Below are 25848 nucleotides of genomic sequence, written 5' to 3' on the forward strand. Positions count from 1 at the left end.
AGAAAGATAACAACAATGAGATGTTGCAGAGTAAGAGACAAATCTCAGAGATTATAATAGTAAAATTGTTTAACAAGAGTAACATTTTGCAGCTATTATATAGCCATGTCCAGCGATGCTGAGCAGGTGAAGCCTATGTCTAATTTTTCAGTGAACAGGACTCATCTCTTCTTAACCTTGGATAAGCCTCACCGACTCTGTGTCCCCTGCACATACTTAAATGTAAAGGGGCAGATTTATGTTAAATGGCACATCCCCAGGCATGCACCAGTTAACGTGCACCGCTGCTCTGCCACCCATGGTGTGCCGCATTTACAATCAGATAGGAGAAAGCTACGTCAAAACCCTGCGCCTGCTTGAAGCAGGCATAGGTCTTGACGCAACATTGTGGAGATGGGGCACCCCTGAGCCTTGCTGGAGCTGCATCACACTTGCGATACAACTCCAGCAATGCGCCACCTTTACGGCACAGATGCGTCACGCATCTGTGCCATTTTTGCCCCATGCTGCGCCGCATTGTAAATGCAGCACACCATGGGTGGCGGAACAGCAGCGCAGGATGACTGGCACATCCCTGGTGATGCGCCAGTCATCATAAATCTATCCCTAAGCTTCTTATCTTGTTAGAGATGAACCGCCATATGTATCATCAAACTATTTTGCATTTCCTAAATAGCGAATTTTAAGGGATAAATAGCGATTCTTTACCATTCCTAATTTGCGATGAGCAAATTGCTAATTGCAAATTACTCATTCATTTCCATGGGCCAGGAGGCCCATAGGAATGAAGGTGCAATTTGCGATTAGCAATTAGCTCATCGCAAATTAGGAATTTTTCCAAGGGTGCATGGGTGTCTCAAGAACACCCTGCTGCACCCCCTGAAAAAGAAATTTGGGGGCATATGGCGCACATACATGCCCTAAGGGCATGTATGGGCGTCATATGTCACCTTTTGTTTTTTGGAAAAAAAGCTTTTTGAAAAGAATTCGCAAATTACCACCAACTAGAAGTTGGTGGTAATTTGCAAATCCTTAATGGCATTTTTTGCATATTTTTTGTTTGATAAATTGCATTTAAGAAATCACAAAATTTGCAAATCCTTCAGTGCAATCGCAAAATAAAGAATAGCAAATTTTGCTATTCCTTATTTTGCATCAAACTTGTTTGATACATACCATTTGTCTAATTAGCATTCGCAAAGGCCGAAATTCACAGAACTTCGGCCTTTGCAAATGCTAATTAGCTTCATACATATGGCCCCAAGTGAGGCCTGTCTTGCAACATGGTGCATCTTTTGCATCACTGCTGCATCAGTTTCATGTGGCACGGTGTTTTTTACACCATGACACATCTGCCTAAATGCATCAATTTGTAATTTTGTCGCCTCATAGCAAATCTTTTGCACCGCCGCTGCATCAGAAAAGTGACGCACAGTGGCGCAAAAGAGGCATACACCTATCATAAATCTGTCCCTAGCATTTTAAATGATTAATTCAGGATGACGATAAGGTGTGGCCTATCCAGAGGTTTATTTAAGGTGAGGCCTACTCAGGATTGCAGATCAAAGTTACACTTGATGAACAATACAGAGGAGATAATACATGTAAAGGCCTACCAATGAAGTAAGTTATGTCCACTTCATTGTGCCAGTCATCATAAATCTATCCCTATGCTTCTTATCTTGTTAGAGATGAACTGCCATATGTATCATCAAACTATTTTGCATTTCCTAAATAGCGAATTTTAAGGAATAAATAGCTATTCTTTACCATTCCTAATTTGCAATGAGCAAATTGCTAATTGCAAATTACTCATTCATTTCCATGGGCCAGGAGGCCCATAGGAATGAAGGTGCAATTTGCGATTAGCAATTAGCTCATCGCAAATTAGAAATTTTTCCAAGGGTGCATGGGTGTCTCAAGAACACCCTGCTGCACCCCCTGAAAAAGAAATTTGGGGGCATATGGCGCACATACATGCCCTAAGGGCATGTATGGGCGTCATATGTCACCTTTTGTTTTTTGAAAAAAAAGCTTTTTGAAAAGAATTCGCAAATTACCACCAACTAGAAGTTGGTGGTAATTTGCAAATCCTTAATGGCATTTTTTGCATATTTTTTGTTTGATACATTGCATTTAAGAAATCACAAAATTTGCAAATCCTTCAGTGCAATCGCAAAATAAAGAATAGCAAATTTTGCTATTCCTTATTTTGCATCAAACTTGTTTGATACATACCATTTGTCTAATTAGCATTCGCAAAGGCCGAAATTCACAGAACTTCGGCCTTTGCAAATGCTAATTAGCTTCATACATATGGCCCCAAGTGAGGCCTTGCTTGCAACATGGTGCATCTTTTGCATCACTGCTGCATCAGTTTCATGTGGCACGGTGTTTTTTACACCATGACACATCTGCCTAAATGCATCAATTTGTAATTTTGTCGCCTCATAGCAAATCTTTTGCACCGCCGCTGCATCACAAAGTGACGCACAGTGGCGCAAAAGAGGCATACACCTATCATAAATCTGTCCCTAGCATTTTAAATGATTAATTCAGGATGACGATAAGGTGTGCCCTATCCAGAGGTTTGTTTAAGGTGAGGCCTACTCAGGATTGCAGATGAAAGTTACGCTTGATGAAGAATACAGAGGAGATAATACATGTAAAGCTCTACCAATGAAGTAAGTGATGTCCACCTCATTGCGCCAGTCATCATAAATGTATCCCTAAGCTTCTTATCTTGTTAGAGATGAACCGCCATATGTATCATCAAACTATTTTGCATTTCCAAAATAGCGAATTTTAAGGAATAAATAGCGATTCTTTACCATTCCTAATTTGCGATGAGCAAATTGCTAATTGCAAATTACCCATTCATTTCCATGGGCCAGGAGGCCCATAGGAATGAAGGTGCAATTTGCGATTAGCAATTAGCTCATCGCAAATTAGGAATTTTTCCAAAGGTGCAGGGGTGTCTCAAGAACACCCTACTGCACCCCTGAAAAAGAAATTTGGGGGCATATGGCGCACATACATTTTAACAACATTCCTTTACCTCAAAAACGATTTTCAAGTCATAATTTGAAAACACTGCCCACGGGGAAATGACTTAAAATGTCCTTAAGACACATGAAAGTGTTTTTTTAAAGCCTTTGCAAGTTTTTGGGTCACTTTTAACATGGCTATGTAACTCAAACAGTCAAAATCTAAATTTACCATGCACAGGTGGGACCATATTTACAAGGAATGTGCCCCACGGGGAAAGGTCTTTTAATGTAATATGGGAAAAATGACATCAGAGACACTGAAATGCCTTATAAAGAAGCATACACCATTATATCCTTGTCAGAAATTTACAAACCATTCCTTTTCCCCAAAAACGATTTTCAAATCATAATTTGAAAACACTGCACATGGGGAAATGACTTAAAATGTCCTTAAGACACATGAAAGCGTTTTTTGATTGCCTTTCCAGCATGGTTGGGTCACTTTTGACATGGCTATGTAACACAAACATTCAAAATCTAAGTTTGCCATGCACAGGTGGGAGCATATTTACAAGGAATGTGCCCCACGGGGAAAGGTCTTTTAATGTAATATAGGAAAAATGACATCAGAGACACTGAAATGCCTTATAAAGAAGCATACACCATTATGTCCTTGTCATAAATTTAAAAACCATTCCTTTTCCCCAAAAACGATTTTCAAATCATAATTTCAAAACACTGTACATGGAGAAATGACTTAAAATGTCCTTAAGACACATGAAAGCGTTTTTTGATTGCCTTTCCAGCATGGTTGTGTCACTTTTAACATGGCTATGTAACGCAAACATTCAAAATCTAAATTTGCCATGCACAGGTGGGAGCATATTTACAAGCAATTTGCTCCACAGAGAAAGGTCTTACATTAAAATGGGAAAAATAACATCAGAGACACTCAATTGCCTTATAAAGAAGCATACACCATTATGTCCTTGTCATAAATATTATAACCATTCATTTTCCTCAAAAACGATTTTCAAGTCATAATTTGAAAAGACTCCACAGCTCCTATGCACAATAACACCCTGTCAGTACTAATACTTCACATTTTCTCCAATTACATTTTCTCAAAGAAACAAAATCTATTTGTAAAACACTTGAGACAAAGCAACATTTGAAAAACACAACTTTCTTCATAATTTTCTCCTTAAAGCACACTATTCTCTATCTAAATTAAAGAAATCTTTTCTCACCTTAGCAAATACTTTGAGTTTCAAAACAGTCTCAGAAACACACCAATTTGTCTTCAGCAGAGCAAAAAGTATGCACTCCAGAGTCTGCAGCTATCAAAAGCACAGAAATGCTGTAATTCTTCACACATATCTCTCATGTCACCCAATCAAAACTCTTCCCTCACTTTTTTCAAATCAAAACCCTTCCCCCCTCTGCCCTTTCTGCCTTTTCTGCATAGCAACCACCTCCTTAACTTTCTGTTTTCAGCAATCAAAATCCACCAATCACTGTTACTGCTTCATTAACACAGAAACTCCACAGTTTTTTTCATTTTAAACTCTTATTTTTTCAACTGCCATTTCATTGCCACACTTCATCTGACTGCAGGAGAACCTTCTCTCACCATGTTTTCTGTCTGGATTGTTGGACATAGTTACATCTATTGGGCTCAGAGGTATGCTGAGAACAGGAATTTACCTAACCTCAATTTACAAGATGTGGAAATTAAGTGGTTTGGCCACAGAGGATTAAAATGTCACCAATTGATACCATTGGTGAAAACCTTTATGCATTTGCCAAAACCTGACCTGTTAATTGTGCACTGTGGAGGTAATGATTTGGGCACTTTGACTGGGGTAGGTCTGGAAATGCTTTTAAAGGACACCTTTGAGCAATTAATGGCACTTTTTCCTCAGACTGCCTTGGTATATTCAAATATATGCCAAAGACAGAAATGGAGGTGGTCAAACCAATTTTGTCCACAAATTGAGAAGTCGAGGAAGCATGTAAACAAATCTGTTTCAGCTTACATGAGAGACCATGGAATGGGCTCCCTGTACAACAATAACTTGCGTTACTACATGCAAGATATCTACAGAGGAGATGGAGTTCACTTCTCAGATGAGGGCAACAGAATTTTCATTCTGAATTTAAGACTGTGCATTGGTACCTACTTATAAGTACCTAAATGTACCATAAACCCAAAAGCTCTTCTCAGAGCTACCCTACATCTGATCACTCACAATTATTATTTTACTCTAACATTTTTCACTAATTTTCAACAAAGTACGCTCCCTGGGGCGCTACCCGGTACGCGAACCGGGAGCTAACCTCGCTAAATTTTTAAAAAAATGTTTTTTTTCGCACATATGGGCCTCCTCAGCCACCCTCAGAAAACCTAGGGGGTCAAGATAAGTCTACCGTGCCCCCTTCTACCCATTCTGAACATTATTTGCCCTCCATCTTGTATCTTAACTCGACCGAAACACAAAATGGTGGACTCCCGTAACGCTTAAGGTTCGCGAACCGGGGCACTCGCCAGTTAGCGTACCGGGTCGCTCCCTGGGAAGCGCACCATCAAAAAAGGTGGGAAAGTAGTTTACAGAAAAGCGACTGGAGACAATTTCACCAAATATAGATTAGCTCATACTACATACCAATGCCTACCATTTTCACAAATTTGATTGAAATTCCATTTAACCATTTAGCCTGTAGACCTCTCTAAATACCCTGAGGTAAATTACTTCACAAAACACATCTGAAGTGTTGGAATTGACAACCAATTAAAATGTTACTTTCATTTTCTACTTTTTTTACCTGACATTTGATTGGCTATGTACCTGAATATATATAAAGGAAGAGAGAGAAACACAGCCATTTTGACTACTACTTCCTGAACTACATTGCAAGATCATTTTCACTCACAACTTAAACTTGTTTTTAGAAGGTGAGATATTATTTTATAAATTTGAAAAAATTTTCAGATAGTTATATACTATCCCTCTGTAAGAGTTAGACATTGAGAAAGGCTTCTTTATTATAATTATGGATTGATTTAGGTTTCTGTGGTATAATTATGAATTTACTTAGGCTTCTTCACAGGCACTTTTTAATAGTACTACTTCACGCCTGAAACCATACAGTGCCCATAGATTACTTCTCTGTTATAAACTCACAAGTACCTGTCTGAACTTAAACCCAACAGTGCCCTATCTCTACTGATATAATTATTTTTTATGCAAATTACAGCAATAAAATGGAAGGTGAGCAGAATATTTCCTTCGAAATTGTTCTGGAGAACAACACAGAAAAAGATATTGAGGATAATGATGACTCAGATTTCATGGATGAATCACGGGACCATGAATTAGTTCAATGTGTAGAATCTGTGGATCATTTACTTCATTATGATGACGGTCAAATGTGGGAAGTTATGTTCACTCAACAAGAGGACATATCTGACAGTCAAATGTTAGACATTCTATTAAATTTTGAAAAACAATCCGAAAAATAAAATTATATGTAATATTAGAAAATTATTTGAGTCTTTAATCATTTTTATATGTAATTCATAAACTAGTGAAATGTTAGAAATGTTATTAAATTTTGAAACACAATTACATTAATAAATAATTTTTAAAAAAATAAAAAAATTAAAAAATAATCAACAAAACCAACAATCAATTAACATACAGTATTTGAAAAGTCTATCATTCTTTTTTCCTTATAGTACGCTGCCCAGAACGCTTCCCGGTTCGCGAACCGGGCGCTACCCACGCAAAAAAACAAAAAAAAATGTTTTTCTTTTTTTGCCCCGCTGGGCCCTTTTAAAGCCTCCACATTAAACCTAGGGGGTCAGGGAGGATCTACTATGCCCCCTTATGGTCATTTCCCCCTTTGTTTTGGCCTCCTCTTGTCTCTCAATCCTACCGAGAGACAAGATGGCGGCCGCTCCGGACTGTTTAGAATGTTGACAGACACCGGAGAGCAATCAGCTTCGCTACGCGAAGTTCCGTTACGCGTAAAGTCCGCGAACCGGAGCGCTGCCCGGTCCGCTGTTACAGATATATATCTTTTTTTGAACGTTAATTTCTCAAAATCCACTGAAGCACATATATTGAGACCTAGCAAAGGCACATCGGGCTACCAGTCCCTACAATTTTGCCAAGTTTTGTGGAAATCCATTCAACCGTTCGGGCTAAAAGTGAGGCCAACCGCCCTATGGAAAACTCAATGTTAAAAACACGTTTTGGGACCCCCCTTTTTTCTCGGCCCCCCTTGACGAACCCCCCCCAAATTTCCAGGGGCTGCTCAGAAACAAAATGTTCCATTTTCCAGAAAATTTCAGCCAATTCCGTCCACAAACGCCAAAGTTATTAGACATAGAATTTTCAAAAATCCCATAGAGAAAAAATCCTAACTATATATACCTACTGGTGCCTGTGGTGGAACACTGACAAAGGAGCACTTCCGAAACGCGTCTGTATGAAATAAACCCACTGCTGTGTTGAAAAACAAACCCTGTGAGTGCTGGTATCCTTTTTGAAAAGAAGAAGGGCTTCCTGGAGCTGGATATATATATATATATATATATATATATATATATATATATTGCTACGACCTTGATCACATGACATGCTAGGACCCATTTCTTGTCAATATAGTGTCACAAAGTACCCTCCTCCCTTCTAAGCCAATAGCAGCACAAATGACACTAAACAACATACTGCCATAATCAGGAAAAATAACAAGTAAAAGAAACACTGACTATAATTAGCAGCGAATACATTCTAATGTCAGTTAAATTTATACACATTGTATATATATTACCTACTGGTGGCTACAAGTATGTAGTTATAGTTAGGACCATGTTTCGATAGAAAGATTGTTGTTTGGCTTTGCCTTTATCTTTGTACTCATTTGACGAATCTTCACTAGATTTTCCCAACAAATGTGTCCTAGAAAGTCTTGTTGTGCATTGACATTTTCGGGGTGATCTGTCAAGCGGGGGCAGAGAAAAAGGGGGATCAAACAAATATACTTTCCTATGTTAATTCCCATAGGAGCTTTGAACACAACTAAAGCCTGAATTGCTTGTTGTTGAGAAATTTAAGGGAAAGCAAACAAGGATATCTGGGTGGAGCCTACGCACATATCTGATTGGCTGTCAGGTTTTCAACCAGAAAGTGCTAGCAGCCATATTCTGACCAATATACATGATAACACCCCATTGAAATGCATTGTAGTAAATGGCAGGTTTTGAGGTTCACAAAAAGGAAAGTCAATTTGTTGATGGTACCATACTAATTTTAGAAATTGTGGTGTGTTCTAAGGTGATTTTGCCCTGTGTAAAATCCTTTTGCTGAGAGTGAAGCTATACAAACCCTACCAGGCACACATGGCATTTGCTTGACTTTCCTTGTGCTTTGATGGAGGTTTCCTGAGTCATTCCACCTCTTCCTGCAGAACCAAGTCCTTCGGTAGGTTTCTTACTTACCTGATTTCTATACTTGCACCCAATAGGTAAGACGAGTCTTCACATCTCCAGTACTTGTTCCAGTACTTGTTCCAGATCCTACATAAATCTCAACATGGCGGTAAGAGACAGAAAATCAAGGTTTGAGATTTGATTGAGAGATTATCTTGCAACGGGAATTATAGTAGTTGAGTGCTATAACCTGACAAGATTTTTTTACATGTGTCTTATGATTTCTTACGTTGTCTAAAAGAAATCTGGGAAAACCAAAGGTGCATTAAGTGAGAATCCCCAGGGACAGAGAAAAGCCTGGAAGTACAATTCAAGAGGAATTTTGAAGTACACCTGAAACCCCCACCCTCATCCCTCCGAAAAAGTGCCAACAATAAACAGACCATTATTTGCGTTGCTCCTGCGGCAGGCTCAGGAAACAAATTTAAACAAGTTAGTGAGCTTGACAACAGGAGGCCAGCCAGCTATCCTTTTTTGCCACTCTAGTGGTCCTGGGTTCAAGAAGCAATCCAGGCTTCTTTCTTCTGGCAGTAAGGTAGCAGAGCAGTCTTTTCAGCAGCAGGGCAGTCCATTTTCTGAGTTGTCTACAAATACATGAGTGACCTGATGAGGGGTTCAAGATGTCCAATACTTATAGCTGGTGACAGCCTTTGAATTGTAGGGACTCCCGGTACTTTCCCCACCTCTGGTTCTGGAAAGCTCCTTTCTTCCCCTACCAAGGCTCCAAGTAATCTAAGGTAACAAAGCATGTGTGTCAAGTTCCTTAATGTGTGTGCTGGAGGTAGCCCTTTGAAATGTAAGTGGGGCAGAGAACAACTCTGTCCCAAACATCGTAGCAGGATGGGCCATCCTGCCAACATCTAGTTCCCCTTTGTCTCAATGTCTGGCACCAAAATGCCAACTTTCTAAAAGTGGCATTTTCAGAATTGTGACTAAAGATTCTGATTTACCATTAAAGAGGGCTTCAGATTACAATTCATTTCAGTGCCACCATAATGTTCCTACATGCCCCCAAAACTGTGTTATCACTTATTAAGTGTAATATGGTGATCCCATGTTATCCTATGGGAGAGCTAGGCCTTGCAATGGTGAACAATTACTTTAGGAGTACATTTGTAATGTATGCCCACATATCCTACTTTTTAAACATAATACATCCTGCCCTATGTGCCTTTAGAGCCTATCTTAGGGGTGGTGTATGCATTAAAAAGAAGGTTTAGGCCTGGAAAAAGGTTTAGATTTCCAGGTTTCAAAGGCATTTTAACACTTCTATGCAGGCTGCAATGGCAAGCCTAGGACATGTTTAAAATTGCTACGTAAGTGGGTGGCACAATGAGTGCTGTAGGCCCTCTAGTAGTAAAATTAAATGAGACAATTAGGTGTAGACCAATTGTACTATGTTTGAGAGAGGGAGCACAAGAACTTTAGCACTGGTTAGCAGTGGTAAAGTACAGTGACCTAAAGCCAACAAAAAATAATTAGGCAAAACAAGACGGGTGAAGGCAAATGTTTTGGGGGACTACCACCCAAGGGTGCCAGGGCTAACAAAACCCTCCTAGAAAATGGTTATTATCTAATAGGAGCAAATGTAGGAGGTTGAAACCTGGCTACATTTACCTATTAACTTTTCAGTAAACATTTGTGGGTTTATCTCTAAAGAGGTTGTTTGAAAGTGTTCCTTACTCATAAATAGACATGTAAAAATGCAATTGAATTAAATAAGCGTGTTTAATCGAACACAGACAGAACTGCTTTAAAATGATTTACATGCCATTGGAGAAACCACCAGTAGTGGCCCTTAATAAGAGAAAAGTGGTTCATCCAATGAGAATGCATCAAGTGTATTGCTCCGCAATGCAATTAGAGATTGTTAGGAAATCCATACATGATGATTCACCAATGCTGACAGAGATGCTTACGGCACCTGCACTGTCACCATCAATTTTGATTCTGATGAGAGTTGGACTGCGTTCTGTGAGTCAACAGGTGTTGCCGTACAAAACATGCAAGCTTCATCCCTAACACCAATAAAATCTATGTTGTCAGATTCCTTGGATTGTGTTTTACAAGGTATTTATCTTCTACATCGGCACTGACACCATGATTTCAACTTCCTCGTCCTTCAAAAGATTGATGGAAACCTTACTGTCATCAACATCAAGAGAAAACTGATGTGATTGCACAGAATTGTGAAAATGTTTGATTCCTACCAAGTTTCATGAGAAATAAATCATCATGGGCCATATGTATCATTCAAAATTGCGATTTCAAATGCCGAAATCTTTGCGATTGCAATTGAGGTAAGTGGGATGTATGAATGGAAAACAGCCTCGCAAAATAAGGAATCTCAAATTTGCGATTCCCTATTTTACGATTGCATTTAGGGAATCGCAAATTGCTATTCCTTAAATGCAATGTAAGAGGCCCAGAAAAAGTGCAATTTGGCCATAAGGAATCCCAAATTACCACCAAATTCAAGTTGGTGGTAATTTGCGATTTCTTTGAAAAATTTACTTTTTTAGCATTTTTCAAAGTGCCATGTGGCACGCATAGATGCCCTTAGGGCATGTATGTGTGCCACATGTGCACACATGACCATTTCAGGGATACGACAGGGTGTCCTTTTGACACCCTGGCACCTTTGAAATTGCATTCTCAATTTGTGATTCTCTAATTGAGAATCGCAAATTTAGAATGTCTTCTCATTCATTCCTATGGGTCTTTAGGCCCATAGGAATGAATGGGGAGGTATTCCTTAATTGCGAATCGCAATTTGCAATTTGCAATTCGCAATTAAGGAATATGTAGGATTTGCAAAATTATTTGCAAAACCTACAGACATAGCGTTTTGCGATTCAGAAATAGCAATTCGCAAAAAATTGCTATTTGAGAATCGCAAAACCAAAGTTTCATACATATGGCCCCAAATCCGTAAAACAAAGACAGTTTAAAAAAGGCATTTTGCGCATTTTTAATTTTTCTTTTTAAATAGCTTTTCTGTTTTTAGACCAAGCACAATAATTAAGAAAATTAAATATGACTTTTTTTTATTCATCACTATGCATCTATGTATCTATCTATCTATCTATCTATCTATCTATCTATCTATCTATCTATCTATCTATCTATCTATCTATCTATCTATCTATCTATCTATCTATCTATCTATCTATCTATCTATCTCTCTATTTATTTATTTATTTTATATATTTATTTATTTTAGAGGTTTTATATAGTGCTGGTTGGACCCGGAGGTATCAGAGCGCTTTACATGATAGAGCTAGTTACGGTCAGAAACAAATTACAGCATCATGGAATAACAAAACATCAGAGCACTTATACGACCGAGCTAGTAACAGTAACACAAAATAACAACATCATGGAATAACAGCAGGTACAAAACAGAAGAAAGAGCGGCTTGAGATTATACAAATCATGTAAATAGCTAGACCGAGGAAAAAGTTAACGTCAACGTAGTCTTTTGCGATTTCTAAATAGCAATTTTTAAGGAATCGCTATTTAGGAATCGTAAAAGCCTATGCATGTAGGAATCGCTATAAAAATAGCGATTCCTATACATTCCTTAATTACTACTCTCAAATTTCTAGTCGCAATTAAGGAATGCTGTCCCATTCTTTCCTATTGGCCTACAGGCCCATAGGAATGAAGTAGAGATTGCATGAGCAATTTGCGAGTACCAGTAGGTACTCACAAATTTCTCATACAATTTCAAGGGTGCAAGGATGTCAACATGACACCCTGTTGCACCCCTGAAATTGATCTCTGCTCATATGTTGCACACACACATGCCCCAAGGGCATGTGTGTGCGCAACATAAAACTTTGAAAAATGCACTTCTGTGCATTTTTCAAAGTTTTAGCTAATTACCATGAAGTTCAACTTCATGGTAATTTGTTACTCCTATTAGCGAAATCGCAATTTTTTTAACTTTCATGCATTGCATTTAAGGAATCTCAATTTGGCATTCCTTAAATGCAATCGCAATTTAAGGAATCGCAATTTAGAGATTCCTTAAATTGCGATTTTTGCATTTGGGCTGATGCATCCCAAATGCAAAAATACTGTTGGCAAAGGGGCGGATTTTGAGAATCTGTCCATTTGCGACCGGTATTTTGTTTGATGCATGGGGCCCTAAGTACCTTGAGTTTAAGGTGCAGGTAAAGACCCCCAATATTAGTTGAGGTGGTGCATTTTGAAGTCTTTTTTAAAACTGGAGTAGGAGCGGTTACAATGTAGGTCTTTGGGGAGGACGTTCCACATGTAGGGGGCATTTCCAAAGAAGGAGCAGGATTGTGTAGACTTTTTTTTAGCAGGGGTGGGACAAGGAGGAGAGCGTTCGTGCTTCTCAGAGGTCGTGTGCTGCCCACTTTGCAGAGTTTATTGGCAAGGTAAGAGGGAGCATTTTGGTGGAGGACTTTGTGTGTGATGCATGCATTTTTGTTGTCGAATCTGCCTTCGATGGGAAGCCATTGGAGAGTTTTGAGGTCTGGGTAAATGTGGTTGACCCATTTACAGTCGGTTTGATCTTATAGTAGAGTTGGGTGTCGTCGGCATAAAGGTTGTAGTTGATTCTAGCTTGTTTAAGAATGAGGGTGAGGGGTTCCATAAAGAGGTTAAAGAGAGAGGGAGAGAGAATAGAACCCTCGGGGGTTTCTAGGGAAACTGGAGTGTGGTTAGATAGACAGTCTTGAATTTTAATTTGCTGGGTTCGATGTTGGAGATAGGAGACAAACCATTTGTGAGTAGTACCTTTGAGGCCGAAACGATCTTTGAGAACATTAAGTAGGGCAAAGTGGTTAACAGTGTCAAAAGCTGCAGAGAGATCATGGAGAATAAGTAGGCAGGTCTGGCCATTATCAAGGGAGTGGTGGATATCGTCAACAATGTTAAGCATGGCAGTTTCAGTGCTGCAGCCTTTTCTGAAGCCTGATTGTAAGGGGTCCAGAAGATTGAATTTCTCGATGTGTTTGTCTAATTGGAGCAAGACACATTTTTCGAGGGCTTTAGAAAGAAGGGGGAGGTCAGTGATGGGGCGGAGATTGTTTAAGTCATTAGGATCAGCATTAGTGTTTTTGATAATGGGGGAGATTTAACCCAGTTGAAGGGATTTAGGGACATTTCCAGTAGCTAGAGTGGTGTTGATGATTGTAGTCCAGGATAGGACAATGATGTGCTTTAGGTCTTGGACAAGGTTAGAAGGGAGGGGGTCTGTGGTATGGGAGGATGGTTTTAGTTTAGCAATGATGATGTGGACTTCATGCTCAGTCACAGGGAGGAAATTTTGCCTGGAGGCATTGTTTTTTAGTTGTGATTTTTGTTGCATGGGTACGAGAGGAGTAGTGGTGGAAGGGTGTAAAGGGTGGTTTAGGGTGGTAATAGGAGAAGGAATGTGAGAGGAGAGGTTAGGGTGAAGTGAGGAAGCGGGAGAGTGAGAGGGGGTATCGGGGATCAGGATTGTGGGGTGTGATTTAGAGGAGATGTCAGGAGTAAATAGGGGGTTGGGATCAGCATTGCGTGGAGGGATGGATATATTTTGGTGATTTTTTCGGCAAAGAAGAGGGCAATTTCATCACATCTAGCGATAGAGGCTGTCTGATTAGGTGGAGCTGGTTTGGTGATGGATAATGTTGAACAGTTCCATAGGTCTGTTTTTGGCTTGATCGAGTTGCATGTGAAGAAGGATGCCTTTTCATTAAAATGTGTTTTTTATATGTAGATTTAGCTGATCTGAGGAGTGTCAGGTTAGAGTGGGAGGGATGCTGTCTCCAGGTTCTTTCCATTAGTCTTAATGAGCGTCTTTCGCTGTTAAGTTCTAGGTTAAACCATGATTTTGAAGGCACGTTTCTTAGAGCTTTAAGTTTAGGAGGGGCCAATCGGTCTAGGACATCAGTGAAAGCTTGATTAAAGTGCTCAGTTAGCTCATTTGCGTTTTGTGAGGGAGGAATGAGAAGCGGTTGTGCATGGAATTTGGACTTAAGCTCATCAGGAGGGATACATTTTAGATTTCTGGTCCATTTCATGGTTTTAGTTTGTTTGGTGGGGAGGAGAGGGGGCGTGATAGCAATGGTGAACAATATGAGGTGGTGGTCGGACCAGTCAATGGGGGTGATGTTGGTCTGGAATGCCAAGTCATTGTTGGTAATGATGGGATCCAGGATGGCTCCTTTGGTGTGGGTAGGGGACTGACATATTTGTTTGAGGTCGTTGATCTCTAGAAGGTTGGTGAAGAGGGTGGTGGTGGGATCATTGGTGTCATTCAAGTGGAGGTTAGGGTCTCCTAGGACGAGATTTTTTGAGTTGGATGTTGAAGCTTGTGTCATCAAGTCAGAAAGTTTGTCAATAAAGGGGTGAGGATCACCAGGAGGGTGATAGATAGTATGTAAGTGAATAGGCTGGGCATCTTGTACTTTAAGTTCAGCTTCAAGGTATTCGAAGGTGGAGTGGCCAGAGTGGTTAACAAGGGAGAGCTGAAGTTCACTTTTGAAGATTATGTCCAGCCCCCCCTATTTCATCAGGTCTGTCTTTTCTGAGGCTGGAGTATCTAGGGGGGGGGGAGGTAGATCAAGCATGCTCGTTGAATTGTTATTGAGCCAGGTTTCCATAGGGAACGCAATGTCAATTGATTCACTAAGGATAGATTTGGAGATTTAAGTGGCAGGTTGAAAGGCAGAACAACAGTTAACAAGCATGCAAGTGAGTGGTTTGGGGTTATTTTGGGGGGAGGGCAGGGGTGGATGGTAGTGAGTTGTGGAGGGGGTCTAGGGGAGCCGGGAGAGGAGGAATTCTGTTAGTACCTAGAATGTAGGTGTACTTATATAGCGCAAACCTGTCACCCAAAGGGCATCCTGGCGCTTGCTTAGGGAACCCGTCCTGGTATTCCCCTGTGAGAAACCCCGGCAGGGTGTCCACAAGGTGAAAGCCAGGCATCCCGCCGCGAGGGGCCGAAGTGGAGATTAAGCAAGCTATTGCCCAGAGTTGCAGAGTGTGACCCCGTGATTCGAGTAGGCACCGGAGCGAGAATTGTCGAGTCCGTGGAATTTTTGAGCCCGAGACCCGCCGAGGCGGGGAATCGAACCCTGGTCCACGGTCAATCTCAGCTTCCGGGTCTGCCGCCTCTAACCACTGAGCCACGCTTCTCCACTAAACTAGAATGATGGGGATGTTGGAGTAGGGGGGAGGTGGGTTGTTGACTAAGGGATTGGGATGGTAAGAAGTGCATAGGTCGGAGAGGTCTGATGGGAGAGGTGGTTCGAGGTGCGGCGAGGTCTAGTCGTGGAGTGGGAAAGTATTCCAATGATGACGATTGATGTTGGTGGGGATTTTGCGGTTGGGGTGGGGTGAGTTTGCATGTGTGAGTCGGGTTCCAGAGCTGAGGGATTAAACATAATCTCTAAGTTATGACAGTTCATTCGTCAGTGAGGAGAGCTTGCGTTCAATGTTGTGTAGGGTCAGGGTTATAGGGGAGAGGGGGGTCTTAGAAGGGGAGGATGAGGGTGAGAAGGAATGGGTAGTATCTGTTGCAGACGGGGCAATTGTGTGTGGGGACGATGGAGGTGAAATGAGTAGAGATAGGGCTATTAGCCCTAGGTGATGGCATGATGGAGGACAAGAGATTAGAAAATTCAGATGATGTGGGTAGTGATAATATAAGGGCACAAAGAGTTTGAAGAAGGACTGCATCGGGGATTAACGGTGGCGAGAAATTTGGTGGGAGAGATGGAGGATTAGGCGAGGATGAGGGTAGGGGCAGAAGTGGGACGTAGGGGAGCCAGGGTGGAGGGGTAGGGATTCAGGTTGGGGGTAAAGGAGGGAAGAGAAGGGTTAGGTACTTTAGAAATGGTAGAGGGGGACAGGTCATTGGAGGAGGTGTGGAGTGGGGATGTAAGAAACAGGGAGGGTCATTGGAGGGGGAGAATATATGGGTGACTGTAATTGAGAGATGGAATTAGTTGTAGGAATCACAGGGGAGGGGGCGTGGGAGGTAGGTGTTTGGGCTATGGTGATGGTAGGAGAGAAGAGAGGGGAGGGGGAGAGTTGGGTAGGGAGAAGGGGAGAGAGCAGGGGGTGTTGATCGGTTAGGAATACGAAGGAATAGGGATCCATTTGTTTAGGTGGAGAGACAAGGTGCTGAAGTGGTGCTCAAAGATGGAGAGGTGTGATTTGGCAGCTTGTATGAGGATGTTGCCCATTTTGAAGATGGAGATGTAGATTTCACCAGGGAAGATTGGGGAGGGAGTAGTGGATAAGTTAAATCCATAGGGAATTTTGACTGAGTGTGTGACTGGGAGCTGTAGGAAAGTGCTTTTCCATTTGGAGGGGCATTTGGAATAAAAGATGTAGTTGGTTTTTATGGCGGAAGAGAGGCAGAAGAGAGGCTGAGGTAGTTATCGACGATAAGTGTTTCAGGGGTACGAATGAGTAGTTTGTGTTTGAAGTTTTTCTTAGCATTTTTAGACAGGTTGGGGGGGTATAGGATGGTCCAGGAGTTTGGGCCATGTTTGTAGTTATCTACGACAAGTGTTTCAGGGTTACCAATGAGTAGTTTGCGTTTGAAGTTTTTCTTAGCATTTTAGACAGGTTGGGGGGTAAAGGATGGTCCAGGAGTTTGGGCAATGTTTGGAGAGAGTGTAGTCACGGGGGATGTGTAAGTGATTGAAGGCGGGCATGTTAGGTCAGGGGTGAGAAGTAGAGAGTTAGAAGAAGGTCATGAGGGCAACTAGGGGTAAGGTAAAGGGGGATGTATCTATCTATCTGTCTGTATATCTGTCTGTCAGTCTATCTATCCCAGGACAGCTATACATAGCAAAAGGATTTTGCTAATAGCACCATTTGACAATTTTTCATGAAAATGTAAAATAAATATCTCATCCGCCTCTGTGTTGGACCCTGCTCAGCCCGCCCGAACACTGCAGGAGCGAAGCATGCACCAGTCCCCTTCTCGTATCCACCGAAAAACCCACTGATTAGATTCCACAGTGAGCCCTCCAGTGAACCCGAAAAGAGGGTGGATTGATACGAGACACCAAGTCTCCCACCCTGTAGAATAGCAGGACACGGCTCCCTCCTTCACGCCTCCGCACCTGTGGTAAAAGGGAGAGAACGTCTCTCAATATGCAATACACAATATAGCCTCTGTTTTCATGACCATGTTCCATCCACCAAAATACAAAATAACATATACCCCCTCCTTCTCCTTACCAGTGGTAAGTGCAGGCTTAGCTTCGTGTAGGAACTGGGTTCTCCACAAATTAAATAGTTTTCCAGGGAGAAAGAAACCCAGCCAGGGGCACTAAAATACAAGGTGTCCTGCAAGCATACAGGTGCATTAACTAGCACCGTACAAAAGGGGAAAAAGAAGGCTGGGGACAATTTGCGTACTACCAGCTACAAAAAACCCCTTTGATAAAGTAGGACTTGGGAAGGGTACAAGGAAAACAACTAGCGACTATCCTTCCTTACCGCCAGCGTCTTGTGTATACCAGAGAACCGCGGAATGACCCAAAACGTCACTTCCGCGTGTACAACGATGTGGAGGGGCGAAATGCGCTTCTGCCTGCGCCTGCGCGTTTGCCTGATAGTAACAAACAGCGCGTCAAACACCGCCGGCAAGAACAAGGTGAGAACGGGAGCCCCCGCTCTCGAATAAAGTGCACACAAAGACGGTATGCTGGCAATAAACAAGGAAGGGCTGAAATAACGAGGGAAAGGACCAAAAATGAAGGCAGGGAGAGGCACAAAGGGAGAGGAACTAACTAACTAACACGAAGGGATAAAACGGGAACAACTAAAAACGGGAAAAAACAGGAAACCCAAACGGACTGAAATCCCCCACGAGCCCGTGGGAGACCAAAGGAGCAAAAGGCAACAGAACTCCTCAGCAATGCAGGAACCAAGAAGCTGGATACCAAGGCCACAACGTTGGCGATATCGAGCAATGAACAAGGAGGTAGGACACAAATAAATACCTCAGCCCCTGGTCATGTGATGGTGGCCCATGGTCACAGAAACAGGACTAACAGCAAATCCCTAACAGTACCCCCCCCCCCTACAACCCTTCCTACGGGACGGGGCTTCAAGGGGTGCTGCCTATGAAACAAACGGACCAATCGAGGGGCATGAACACCTCCGGCTGGCTCCCAGGTCCTGTCTTCCCGTTTATATCCCTTCCAGTCAATCAAATAAAAAAGACGACCCCTAACCCGCTTGGAGTCACAGATGGCATTCACCTCAAACTCTTCCTGACCATTGATAGTCAAAGGAGGGGGTGGGGGCAACTCCAGTGCAGAAGGGGTATAAGGTTTCAATAGTGAAGCATGAAACACCGGATGGACCCCATAGTCCTGTGGTAACTCCAGCTTCATTGCAACCGGGTTAATGACCTGGATTATCGGAAAGGGGCCAACGTACCTGGGCTGCAATTTACGGGACCCTTGCAACCTCAGATTACGGGATGCCAACCACACCAAGTCGCCCACCTGATATGGGGGCGCTGGGACCCGATGTTTATCCGCTTGTGCCTTCATGGCAGCCTTGGCCTCCACCAGACCTTCCCGGGCCAAACCCCAGATATCACTCAATTGTCTACAGATCCCATCTATGGCTGGCATGCGTCCCGTGGGTTGAATAGCCACTGCCCTAGGGTGGTACCCAAGTGAACAATAGAACGGGGTCATGCCCAAAGCTGAGTGCAAGCTGTTATTATACGCAAACTCAGCAATGGGCAGAGCTGTCACCCAATCACATGACAAAGAGGTAATCAAACATCTCAGATACTGTTCCATTGTCTGGTTAGTTCGCTCAGTCTGTCCATCAGACTGAGGATGGTATGCCGATGAAAAACGTATTTCTGTCTTCAAAACCAGACATAGTTCGGACCAAAAATGAGATATGAATTGCGCCCCCCGGTCAGATATAATCACCTCTGGCAACCCATGTAAGCGTACTACAGAAGTCATAAAGACCACTGACATTTCTTTTGCCGTCGGGATCTTACGGAGTGGTATAAAATGTGCCATTTTGGTGAATGAATCCACCACCACCAATATGGCCGTATATCCCGAGACCAATGGTAATTCCGTTACAAAATCCATACTTATGGTATGCCAAGGGGATGGCGGCACCTCCAAAGGGCACAGGAGCCCAGAGGGCTTACAGTGCGATGGCTTATTAATGGCACATACAGGGCAAGATTTCACATATCCCTGGATGTCCTTGTTCATGGAGTCCCACCAAAACCACCGCTCACACAGCTCTCTCGTCTTTCTCATCCCCGGATGAGCCACCAGTGCAGACGAATGGCACCACTCCAAAACCTCATCCCTTAAAGAAGGAGGGATTACCATTCTGTCCCCATGATACAACAACCCCTCCTTCTCCCTTACCTCGGGCACAGATAGCAAAGAGCTTAGATCAAGAAGCTTCATTCGCTCCCGTACCAACCCAGGAAATTCATCCATCTCTGCGGCCCCCACTATCCGTTTACTCTCTATCATGGCTCTATTCTCTGTCACGGGTTCTTCCCCTTTAGGGTCATTATGGATTCGGGAAAGAGCATCAGACTTAACCTGCTGGGCCGCTGGCCTGTAGGTGATGACAAAATCGTATTCGTTGAAGAATAACACCCACCGCATCTGGCGAGGTGTCAATGCCCTGGCAGAACGGAAGAATTCGAGGTTTTTATGATCCGTATAGATGGTAATGACGTGTCTGGCCCCCCACAAGTAGTGTCGCCATTCCTCGAATGCCAGTTTTACAGCTAGCAGTTCTCGTTCGGCCACTGTATAATTCCGTTCGGCAGGCAACAAGGTCTTTGAAAAGAAGGCTATTGGATGCATATGGCCAGTAGATTCGTCGCGCTGGGATAACACCCCTCCCACTGCACACATGGATGCATCGGTCTCTACGAAGAACGGCAGGGCAGGATCAGGATGTACTAACACGGGGGCTGATGTAAAATGCTCCAATAAGGAGTGAAAAGCAGTCTGCGTCTCACTGGTCCACTCGAAAGGAACACCCTTTCGTAACAGGCGAGTCATTGGTGACACCACCTCAGAAAAATGCGATATAAAACGCCGATAAAAGTTGGCGAAACCCAGGAGCACCTGGATTTGTTTCACAGAGGTAGGCACAGGCCAGGTCACAATGGCCTTTATCTTCCCTGGATCCATTCTTATTCCCTGTGCTGAAATGATGAACCCAAGAAACTCTACCTCTTGAGTATCAAACTGGCATTTCTCTAGCTTGGCATATAGATGGTGCTCCCGAAGGGTCCGTAACACCTGAAGAACATGTTCTGAATGCTCTGCCCTTATCTCTGAAAACACAAGTATATCGTCCAGATTGACGATAACCGTGCGATCCAGGTATTCACTGAGCACCTCATTAATGAAGAACTGGAATGCCGCCGGCGCATTACACAGGCCGAACGGCATTACAGTGTATTCATATAGACCATACTTGGTCCTAAAAGCCGTCTTCCACTCATCTCCGGGTCTCATCCTGATCAGGTGGTAGGCTCCCCGCAAGTCCAACTTTGTAAAGATGGTAGCCTTGCGGAGCTGATCTAACAACACGGAGATGAGTGGAAGAGGGTACCTATTCTTCACCGTGGCCGCATTCAAGATCCTATAGTCCACACATGCCCTGAGGGTGCCTTCCTTCTTAGGAATAAAGAAAATAGCAGATGACACAGGGGAGGAAGATGGACGAATGAACCCGAGTCTCAGCATCTCATCGATGTACTCCTTCAAGTGTTCTTCCTCAGGTTCTGACAATGCGTACACCCGGCTACAAGGCAAAGAGACCCCCGGTATCAGATCGATCTTACAATCATAAGCCCTGTTTGGGGGAAGTTCCTGGGCATTCGTTTTATCAAAGACGTCCTTAAACTCCGAATACTGTGGAGGGACAGATCCCACGTCCGTCACAGCGCAGACCAAGGGGTCGATCGGTGCCCCTGCTACAGCATAACAATGCTTCAAACAGTGCGCTGAATCTAACGTTACCAACCTCTGCACCCAATCGATCCTAGGATTATGCTTCTGCAGCCATGGTACCCCCAACACTAAACCAAATGAAGGGGCATCGATTAAGTCGAAAACCACCATCTCAGAATGCCCATTCTCACATGATAAACCCAGAGGTGCAGTCCGACGGGTGATACACCCCGATGTTAGCTCAGTACCATCAATAGCCCTTACAGGCTCAGGTCGTTCTTTCAACTGCCAAGGAACCCCCAGTTTCTCTGCCATAGTAATATCCATAAAATTGCCAGTGGCACCTGAATCCAACAGCACCGACACGGAAACATATTCCTGAGTTCGTAACAGTAACTGAGCGTTAATAACAAAATGTCTAGGTGCTTGGTCTATAGATCCGACCACCTCATACTGTTGACCGCCGCTTTCACCTACCCTATGGTCTACCTGAACACAAGCCACCTTCTTACCAAATCCCACACCAGAGGGCTTCACCGGACATTCCCTGGCGAAATGACCACCTTGTCCACAATATAAGCATAGATTATTCTCCCTCCTTCTCTTCTTCTCCTCTGGTGCCAAAGGACCCCGTACCCCGCCTAGTTCCATGGGCTCAGGGGCCACCTTGTTATCCCCGGCACTCTTTACCTCCATCTTTGCGTAACTACTTCTGGTTGCCTGAAACCTGCTACGCTCACCTCGCCTCTCGGAAACCCTGTGGTTCAATTTAACCACCATATCTATGAACGCCGCACAATCCTCAGGTGGATCTACCACTTGTGACACAATGTCCTTTAGCTCTTCGCAGAGACCCTGGTAGAATATTGAAGTTCTCTTTTCAGTGGGCCAATGGGTCTCAGATATCAGTCTGTTAAAGGATGCAATATAGGACAACAGATCCTGTCTGCCCTGCCGAAGCTTCATCAATTCCGCATCACTAGCCTGCATAAACGCATGCTTGGCAAACAGCCCCCGCATCAGTTCTTTAAATGCGTTATAATTATATAATACCCGATCGTCGCTATCAACCAGAGGTATAGCCCATTGAGCAGCATTACCAGCCAAATAGGACATTGTAAAGGCCACTTTTGCGGAGTCGTCAGGGAAGGCACTTGGTCTGCACATGAAATGTAGCTGGCACTGGGTCATAAACATCCCGAATTTCTCGCTATCTCCCGTAAATCTCTCAGGAGGGGCTAACGGCACTGCTACCGGGGAAGACACTGTAACGTTAATAGGGTTACTGGAACTGCTGCCTCCCAATGTACTCTGACCCGTCCCCCCGCTATACTGGAAGGTCGCAGGGTGGAGAATGGAAGAGGCCCCCCTTTGATGCGACTGCTCTCTGGCCCTGACAGCCACTAATTCCTGTTTTAACCCAGCGTTTTCCTGCTGTAGCTCCTGAACCTGTGTCTGTAAAGTCTGCAATGCCCCCATAATGTCCTGCATTGAGGGACCTCCTGAACCATCCCCCACTGCATTCCCATCCACGTCCATGTTCGCTCAGGCAGTGCTAAATACGTGGGCTCGATATTCTGTTGGACCCTGCTCAGCCCGCCCGAACACTGCAGGAGCGAAGCATGCACCAGTCCCCTTCTCGTATCCACCGAAAAACCCACTGATTAGATTCCACAGTGAGCCCTCCAGTGAACCCGAAAAGAGGGTGGATTGATACGAGACACCAAGTCTCCCACCCTGTAGAATAGCAGGACACGGCTCCCTCCTTCACGCCTCCGCACCTGTGGTAAAAGGGAGAGAACGTCTCTCAATATGCAATACACAATATAGCCTCTGTTTTCATGACCATGTTCCATCCACCAAAATACAAAATAACATATACCCCCTCCTTCTCCTTACCAGTGGTAAGTGCAGGCTTAGCTTCGTGTAGGAACTGGGTTCTCCACAAATTAAATAGTTTTCCAGGGAGAAAGAAACCCAGCCAGGGGCACTAAAATACAAGGTGTCCTGCAAGCATACAGGTGCATTAACTAGCACCGTACAAAAGGGGAAAAAGAAGGCTGGGGACAATTTGCGTACTACCAGCTACAAAAAACCCCTTTGATAAAGTAGGACTTGGGAAGGGTACAAGGAAAACAACTAGCGACTATCCTTCCTTACCGCCAGCGTCTTGTGTATACCAGAGAACCGCGGAATGACCCAAAACGTCACTTCCGCGTGTACAACGATGTGGAGGGGCGAAATGCGCTTCTGCCTGCGCCTGCGCGTTTGCCTGATAGTAACAAACAGCGCGTCAAACACCGCCGGCAAGAACAAGGTGAGAACGGGAGCCCCCGCTCTCGAATAAAGTGCACACAAAGACGGTATGCTGGCAATAAACAAGGAAGGGCTGAAATAACGAGGGAAAGGACCAAAAATGAAGGCAGGGAGAGGCACAAAGGGAGAGGAACTAACTAACTAACACGAAGGGATAAAACGGGAACAACTAAAAACGGGAAAAAACAGGAAACCCAAACGGACTGAAATCCCCCACGAGCCCGTGGGAGACCAAAGGAGCAAAAGGCAACAGAACTCCTCAGCAATGCAGGAACCAAGAAGCTGGATACCAAGGCCACAACGTTGGCGATATCGAGCAATGAACAAGGAGGTAGGACACAAATAAATACCTCAGCCCCTGGTCATGTGATGGTGGCCCATGGTCACAGAAACAGGACTAACAGCAAATCCCTAACACTCTGCACCAGGAGGGTGTTTTGTCAAGCTCTAAATGCCTTTCCCAATCATTTCTCATAGGAAAATAAATTGGACCAAGCATGCTTTTTGTGATTTGGGTTAAATTAGTTAATTCGTTTTTGATAACTTCAGTCTAAAAAATTGTAGCCACATCACACGGAGGAGTATCGTGGTGGTGACAGATCTTGAGATAAGATCTTATTGGTTACAACCACATCAACAACAAAGATATGGTGGAAACCATTTTAGTACCTGTTGACTCAGTACCTGTGCTAGAAAAAAATTACAACAAAATAGCAGGGTGTGGGTTCCCAGCCCCCCTAGGCCACATGGTGGGTCCAGAAGGACCCCAGGGGGCCAAAAGTGTCATTTTTCTTTTTACTTGGCCAAGCAGATCTGCAGAGTATCTGCAGATCTGTAGTGTCAATTAAACAAAATATGGCAGCCTCCGTTTTTTTTATAATCCTCCAAGGATGAGCTGAAGCCCAGGGATGCACATTGCTATTTTTGGGAGGGGGCATGTGCTTTTCCTCTTTGAGCCTTCGTGAGGCCCCAGGAACACGATCTCCATATAATGGCAAAGGGGGTTTGTGACCCCCTTCCCGAGCCTGGTAGAAGCCCTTAAGACCTTATCCACTCTGCGTTCCTGAGCCCCTGGGGACTACATCCCCTGGGGACGGTACCTTTGTAATGAAATGTAGGGGCCATGCAGCCCCCCTCTATAAGCCTCAAAGAGGTCCCAGGAACCTTATCCCTTTAGGGGATGGGCGTGATTGGGAGCCCCCTCCATTAAGATCAGCTCCAGAGACCCCTTCTCCCGGAGCCAAATAGCAATGTTCTGGGAACCCCATTACCCGGGTATTTGAAAGTGGGTTATTGGTAGGGGTAAATGTAGGTCTGCCACTGGCAATAAGGCCACTAACACATGGTAGGACTAGGACTAGGACCCAGCAAAGGTCTTAAAAAATTATTCCTATGCTCAAACCTTGGTAACGTGGCTGCGAGCAGACAGGCTTAACTTCAAATACAGGTGTGTAAAGCATTTGCAAACACCATTTCAGGAAATAATCAAGACACAACACAAAATAAAAATCCAACACCAATTTATAAAAATAGGTAATATTTGTATCTTTTAAATGACACTAAAATGAAACAAATCCACTGTAAGGAACCAGAGATATCAATTTCTAAAGATTCGTCACTTTCTAGTGCTCAGAAACCAAAAGTGCCCCTTTAAGAAATTGCTCTGGAGGATCTCACCAAATGTGTTGTGCCTTCACCAGCAGGTGGGGTCCAGTTAGAACTCCTTCCTGAAGTTCTGCTTGCGGGTCCCAAAGTATGAAATGTGTGAAACATCAATTCCACAATCCCGCTTGATCAAAACCCTTACAAATCCACTGGTCCTCCAGGCTGGGAATTCTTTGTGGGGATTTCCAGGTGAGCTCTGTTAACCTGTAGCTTGCAGGGAGTCCACTCTTTAGTTCTTTTGCAGCAAGGTAATCCACAGGGCTGCAGTTTCAGTTGGTGCAGTCTTCAGAGGTCAGGCCTTAGAAATCTTTGCACAGCAAAATTTCTTAGCCTGGCGCTGCAGTAAGTTTCAAGCAGCAGATCTGGAGGGCTCTGCCCCTCTCAGATACTTATGCAAAATTCTCTGGGTCAAGCAGCAGGTCAC

At 43.6% G+C, this 25848-nt stretch overlaps 1 long non-coding RNA gene across 1 annotated transcript in view; it reads left to right on the plus strand.

Annotated features, from left to right (window-relative positions):
* LOC144770107 (uncharacterized) overlaps nt 1-25848 on the plus strand; it is a 206656-nt gene that overhangs the window by 170355 nt on the left and 10453 nt on the right. Inside the window, exon 2 of the long non-coding RNA XR_013598797.1 lies at nt 8523-8596. This is a non-coding gene — a long non-coding RNA (uncharacterized LOC144770107). The remainder of the gene's footprint in view (nt 1-8522; nt 8597-25848) is intronic.

This window comes from Lissotriton helveticus, chromosome 1_1, assembly GCF_964261635.1.
Source record: "Lissotriton helveticus chromosome 1_1, aLisHel1.1, whole genome shotgun sequence".
Lineage (NCBI taxonomy): Eukaryota > Metazoa > Chordata > Amphibia > Caudata > Salamandridae > Lissotriton > Lissotriton helveticus.